At 34.6% G+C, this 7,540-nt stretch overlaps 1 pseudogene; it reads right to left on the bottom strand.

Annotated features, from left to right (window-relative positions):
• Positions 1-4,602: 4,602 nt before the first annotated feature.
• Positions 4,603-5,270, bottom strand: LOC147515820 (dnaJ protein homolog pseudogene; annotated as a pseudogene).
• Between the last annotated feature and the right edge of the window lie 2,270 nt (positions 5,271-7,540).

The raw sequence follows: 7,540 nt of genomic DNA, 5'->3' as shown, positions 1-7,540 counted from the left end.
ATGTAGGCCCCTTTATCATTTCATTACGTTAGGTGCTTTCGCCAAAAATCAAAAACTCTTTTCACCCTCACTCTAAAGGCTCCTTTGATTTCTTGAGAAAAAAAAAATCGTTTCATGATTTAACAAAAAAAAAATATCACTAACAACGTGTTCATAATGTGCTAAATTACTTAGCACAATAAAACTAGAAGATAATAATGTGCTAAATTACAAGAGACCCTCTTTAGTTCATGTGTTTTCCGCTACATGCATTACTTGGAAATAAATAATTAGCTCTTGTAGTGCTTGAGCTTCAGAATTTTAGATAGATAAAAACAAAAAACATAAAAGGCAATAAAAACTATATGATGAACTGAAGTTTAATGTTAGCAGACTGAAAAAGAGTACAAACCTTTAATCTAATTCATCAAAGCTTGGTATGTAACCATGTAACCCTTCAGATAGGCCAAAACCCGGATGATCAATAGCATAAATTGCATATCCGGACAACGCAATTATCTTGGCAATCCCCGAAGCACTAATGCCCACATATCATATATAAATTCTCCATTACAAGCTTTATCAATTAAAAGTACACTTACAGAAAAACAATAAAAATTTACGCACCTTCAAAGAAAAATGTGCATGTATCACCATACCCATGGCGTAAAACAAACAACACCCTTAATTCTAACACCCCTTTTAGGCATCCAGCTTTTACAGAAAATCTCCAAACCTTTTGAGTTTCTTTTTCATACCACTAAAAATTGACAAAACTTACCTTCGAAAGTACATTAAACTTAAAAAGCAAAAACACCGAACTCTTTAACTTAGTTTCTTACCTCCATTGTTCTCGATCCCCAAAGGAGCTAACTACAAAAACAAAACAAAAACACAAGTACAAACTTAGAATATAAGAAGTTGAACTAATACAAAGTGGGGAAAAAAAAAAGAGGATACTCATTATGATCAAGTGAAGCAAACCTTAAACAAGGGGTGATCGGTGGTACGTTGATTTGCACCGTCATGCCTGCTTTGATATATATAGTAGTCACAATCCCGTCATAATGGGCATGAGGCACTAACTCTACTGCATTTTTATATTTCTACAGGTTGCCTGGAGAAAACGATGACTCGCAGCTTGCGTTCTTGCAAAGGTGGATGTCAAGCCATTGGACGGACTCAAAGATGACAATAAGAAAACCAATGATTTTTGCTGAATTTGGAAAATCAAATAAAAATCCGGGATACACTTTAAGTGTGAGGAATTTATTCTTAAGCGCCATTTATAACAACATCTATAATGATGCTAGAAGTGAGGGAATATTTGGAGGTGGCATGGTATGGCAAGTAGTGGCAGAGGGATGGAATCATATTATGATGGTTATGAAATTGTTTTGTCACGAAACCCATCAATAACGGCATCATTACCGCCCAATCTAACAAGATGACCGCACTAACTCAATTGTTAAGCGGACCACAAGTTCATCAACATCATCCCCGGACAAGCAAAGTTACTACTGGTCACCATGGTCATTCATCAATTATGAGACCAAATATTGAGAAGCGGGGTCATCCTTCATGGCATCACAAGGATCACGGGCATCACAGACGTCGTGGACTCGTGGTCATGCATCATTACGCAGATCAAATTAAACAATGGGAAGCATGGACATGCATGGCATCAAAGGCACCGAAATAGAAAGATAGTTCCATAAGTTCTTGAGGAAGGGAATTCTAATGACTATGAACAATTAGACTATGAACATTGATTGTTCATAGTCATGAGCTATGAACATTCTTTGTTCATAGTCCACAAATTGTTCATAGTCCACAAAGAACTGTTTCTGTATCCAATTGGCATTCAAATACAACAATAATGAATGAACCCATATAAACAATAGCATAACATTGAATTATTTTTTACATTGCTGATAACAAAGCTTTAAGTTTACAAAGCTTTCAATGTATACACTAACACACCTTGATCAAATACTTGAAGCTACACAAAACAGGTAACAAAATACAAACCAAGAAATGGCTAGATTTTCTTAATCAAACATTGCTTTTTCTTAATTCCCATAAAAAAAAAAAAGTTATTTAAGCTCAGCTCAAATTGCAACATGAAACAAGCTTGAGGGAGCTAGAAACGAGTAGAACCTCGAGTAGCTCGAAGTTCACTAATACTTTGTCGGGAAGTCAAATTTCAGCATGTTCGGCATTTCGGCCCATATTACAGCACAAATGAACTTGCTCAAGCCAAGAATGAGCGGCCCATCATCTGAATTGTGACATTTTATAGACAACTAAAGCTCAACCAGCGGATCAGAATATATATTGTTTTGTTTTCCAAATTAGCATACGCGATGTGCCAGCATGTTTTTATGTTAAAGTTTGGTGGTTAATACAGTTTCAATTTCGTCTACTTCCTTGGATTTATGATTTCATCCTGAGCACACACAAACATTCTCACAAGTACGTCATAAACACCTCCCAATCGTATTTATGGGGGTATGTGTGTGTGTCTGTGTGAATTAGAAGAATGCTAATTTATTTCCACTCTCTTACTATTGTTGTGTTTGATCATGGTGGTGTAACACTTCAAATTTCCTCCAATGATATAATTTGTAGATTTAAGTCTACAATATCGTATTTGATTGCTTTCGAGAAAATTTTCTCATGAAAAAAGCAGATTTTTTCCGGAAAGTAGTCAAAGTACTCCCCATATAATTTCTTTTGGCAAAATTTGTTATATGAAAAATCAATATTTTCCCCTATCAAAATTTTCTACAAGAAAAAAACGGAATGCTTTTTCAAATCAAATAACTCATCAGTTCAATTGTTCAAAAATCCCAATTGACCACTCCACTAATCTTAATCAATTTTAACAACATACCTACAAGTATGATTGACTTTGATTGACTTTGTTGACTTCAACCTGATTGAACACGGTTTTTGACTGATCGAAAAGGTAAATTCAATGGGGGCTCATCGGTGATAAACTTTCTCAGTTATGTAGTGTTGTACGCAGCTTATATAGTGAGGTATGAACATTGGTTGTTCATACCCCAAATAGGTATGAACAATGAATGTTCATATGAACAACGACTGTTCATAGCTCATATTGGGGTATGAACATTGTTCATACCCCAAATAAGAGAGGGTACAATGGTCATTTGACTTTCTATTCACAAAAAAAAAATAGATCCACAAAAAAACCACGACCCCATTCTTCTTCCTCCTAACAAAAGTCATCTCTGCACAAAACTTCATAGTTGGGTATTGATTTGTGTATAATTCTTCAATTTGGAGATGGGTTTAATTTACCTTGGAGTTATCCTCATAAATATGAAGTGGGTTATCCGGTTATCTGTTGAAGTGAATTCTTTGACTTCCATTGAATCATTGATAAAGAAATACCTTATATAGTTATGACACATTTTTTTATGTAAACCATTGGAAGGAATTAAAGATATGGTTGAGTTGAGAATCTTGGTGAGTTTTTGTATCTGTTTGATTCTATTGTTGAGCAGGAGGTAATCAATTTTCAAATGAGTTCTTCAAACTTGATTGAGTTGGGTTTTAATTATATTTTCCTTTTGATTCTTAAGATTTGATTGTGGGTTAACCGGTTCCATTGAGTTTCCAAGCAGAGTTTTCATGAAAAAACGTGGTGGTGGGTTTCTCTGAAAACTTGGTGGTGGGTGTCCCTATAGTGAGGAGAGAGAAAGAGGATGAGGAAGAAGAAAGAGGCGTCAGTTTTTACCCAATTTTCTAATCTAATTTGTGAAAGAAAAATAAAATGACTATTGTACCCTCTCATATTTGCTTTGTGAAATTAGCGCAAGATCTGGACATTGGATTGGGTATAATCGAATGGACGTGATGAGTTTGTTAAAGATGAAATTTTGTCATTTTAAAGTTTGTCAAGGTAGCCCCCTATATATATATATATATATATATATATATATATATATATATATGGAGAACCTGAGTCACACCAAGTTCTTCTTTGTGGATGGAGCATTAAGCCATAATATGCTATTGATTTTTCTACTATATATATATATATATGTTTGAAGTCGTTCTCCTATAGCTGTTGAGATTATAATATATTCAAGTAATCTTTTTACCAAGAGACGTTGTATTCAAGATGTAGAATTGGTATTAGTAACAAATCATGATATTGAACGGAAAAAGTAATGGTAAGACCATATACGGCAACAGTCTGGGTACAACAAATAGCTCACTTCAACCAAAAAAGAAGAAGAAGAGTGGTTTGGTAAAGGAACAGTTCCACATATATTCATCTTAGAATTAGAATAGTTATAGTGATTGTGTCATTGTGACGTTAGTTCAAGATTCTATGGTGCTTACTAAAGCTTTTTTTCTCAAATAGTTAGGCGATACGCTTTACTCCTTGGTGGGAACATTGCCCCGAATGCTTTGCACTGATCAGGAGTCAATGAATCAAGGAATTGAAATCCACTTTGAGTGGATGTAGAGCATCTTTCCTTTTATGATTGGTCTCTGGTACATCGACATCCCTTCGTCACTGATTGCCTTGAATTGATCAAGCTTGACAACTTCCCTAGGTTGAGATTTGATGAGAAGTTTCCTTCCTTAGCTTCCAAAACCCTTTTCTCCTGCGGAACCTTCTGACCCTTCACACTTATTGCATGGATACTACATCTGTTAAATTCTACAAGGCCGAATTTGCCTACTTGAAACCTTCATACCAGAACCATGACAACCAGAACACTCTATTGAAGCACCAGATTTAGACCCCTTGTTACCTTTGCACTCGGAGCAGAGGACGTTGCGTGAAAGTGATAGCTTCTTAGATGTTCCACTGTAAAGATCTTCAAGCTAGCGATACCTTCAAGGGATGGACTACATCCTCTACCTCTTTCCCATGCTGCCATCGCCACCACCAAAGAAGTTTTGGAATATGTCAAATGGGTCGTGGCCTCCAACCCCATAAGGAAATCCTCCATTGATTGCATCCTCACCATACTGGTAATATATTTCATGCTTATCTGGATCACTCAAAACTTAATAAGCGTAGCTAACTCCTTAAATTTCTCTAGATCTCCGTCCTTATCAGGATGATTCTTAATAACAACTTTCTTATACGCTTTCTTCAAATCATCTTGTAATGCATTCTTTGAAAAGCCCAAAGTCTCATAATACTTTGTGTTATCACTCTTCAGCAGTACTCTCTTTCGAAACATCTTCACAATACCTTTCCAAGCGAAATCGGTGACAACGAAGACATACAAAGAGTACATTTTTTTTTTATGTTATTTTTGAACCACCACATATTCTACTTATATATACATCAGTTTATAATGTTTTATATTACAATAATAGTCAGAAAATCACTTTTGTTGATTTTGTAATTTTCCCTAAAGCATTCCTTGCCTAAGAACAAAAAGCAGCTTGCTATCACTCCAATTCGTCTTTCTTCAACGTTGATATGCTGCCAAAATTGAAAAGTTTCATTGCTTCTTGTAACTTCACGTTCCTTGTATTGAAAACTCATGAGGCAACTAATTTATTATGTATCAAATCACTGTTTCACATCTTTTCACAAGGTAACTATGGCCTGTTCAGTTACTTCAGAATAATATTCTCACCACATGTGATCTCTTGCATTGCAACCAAGATAGATCCATATGAAAAATGCTAGTGCCCATGTTGAGTATGTGACCAAGTAGATTATCTCTGATAGAAGTAAAAACAATCGTTTATTCCTATTTAACTAATTAAACTTAGGCATAAGTAAACACGTGAATTTAAGCTATGGTTATCAAAGTTTCTACTCTCGATTATCTTGTGATATGGTGGAGTAAAAAATTTGTTCCACTCCTAGTTTCTTAGACGTAACAGTTTCACTAAATTATCAATTCTATAATATCAACAAGAGCAATAATTGAATTATACTAATATGGTGAAAATAGCTAATTACGATATGCTAATGTATACTATGGCAATTTGATTATAAGATGTGAATGAGAAGAGAGGTATTAGGGGGATTTGATTCCACCTTGATTAAACCTTAATAAGCTAGCGTAGATTTGTTGTAATCCTAATCTTTATGTTTTCATATGAAGGTTGGGTCTTTTTAATCCCTAATTATTCATGGCAATCTTTACCAACTAATAATTAGCATGTGAGGCAATTTAAACCCATTCTCATGGTAAATTAACTACCTTGTAGAGTGGAATAGATTACTACAACTTATTCTACACTAACACATCAAGTCTTCATCAAACCTCTCTAATGGAGGTTTAGCTAAGATTCATTAGACTATCATCAATAGAAGAATAAGACATAATTGAAATAATATAAATAACTTGGCTTTATTAATGGTAATTAGGCTAATAAAATAATAACTAGGGTTTCGACTAAAGAAGAAAACTAATTTTTTAGCTAAGAAGGGATTTATGAATTAAACACTAAGTACCAGAGAGTTATGCCTTAGTCATTTTTATATAGGAGAGGTCTAGGTTTACAATTTCGTGCATGGGATTTGGAGCAATGTTTTGGGCCATTAAATCAAGCCCAAAACCTAATTACTTATGTCTAAAAAGGGTTTCTCTGCTAGAAATTATTATAAAAGAATTTTCCTCCAATTTTCCTCCTCTGGTTGGATCAAGGCCTAGACCATTAGAAATCTATTTCCGAGCCGGTCGTTTTGACATATAATAGGCCTAATTTCGAGGTCTGAGTCTAAAGATACGACCTATGGAAGTTCTGTTGACTTTTATGCTCTATTTCTGCCCGCGTTGACTTTGACTTTTCAGCTTTGACTAGGCTTTAAAAGTATTTTTTTTCTCCTTGAATCTTGGCCTTTAATCATAGAACGTCTTAGCAACCAACCTTTGCTCCTTTCTCTTGCAAAAGTGACATATTTATTCACATATTTGACTCCAATGCCTGAAATACACAAAAACACAAAAACAATGCTAACTCTTATTTATTATACACATAATTGGTCTAAATGCAATATTATTAAGGTGTTAAAACTACAGTTTTGGGCTCTTATCAAACCACCCCCAAACAGTATTTTGCTTGTCCTCAAGGAAATATGAGAAATTAAAATAAGTTGCCAAAAATAGAGTTCTAACTAATCTCGTTTCGTCGAGTGCGATTGCATTGACCATATACAATAAGACCTTAAACTACTAGGAATTCCTTAGTGGATGAGTTATAGCCTCGTGATAGTTTTCTAGAAAAAGGTACTCACAAACTTCATCTATACTACAACGACTAAGAAATAAAAATGACTGTTTTCTTATTTATTCTCAAATATCTATACATATCACTAGCAATGAATACAGAATAATCAATTTGAAACCAAAGCTAATACGTGCATAGTAATCAATAATATACGGATAAACATATATATAATGAACTATGCTATGAAATGCAATAACAGGTCTGTTTCTGAAACTTTGGAATATCGTCTTTAAGTAGGTCCTCACATATATCTCAAGACAAAAACACTTTGATTTTTCCACTCAAGTTTCACTTACTCCAGTGTGCAGTAGGCACA

The sequence above is a fragment of the Coptis chinensis genome, chromosome 2, assembly GCF_015680905.1.
Source record: "Coptis chinensis isolate HL-2020 chromosome 2, ASM1568090v1, whole genome shotgun sequence".
Classification (NCBI taxonomy): Eukaryota; Viridiplantae; Streptophyta; class Magnoliopsida; order Ranunculales; family Ranunculaceae; genus Coptis; species Coptis chinensis.
Note: the sequence above shows the minus strand (reverse complement) of the source record. Positions and strands in the feature narration are given on the sequence as shown.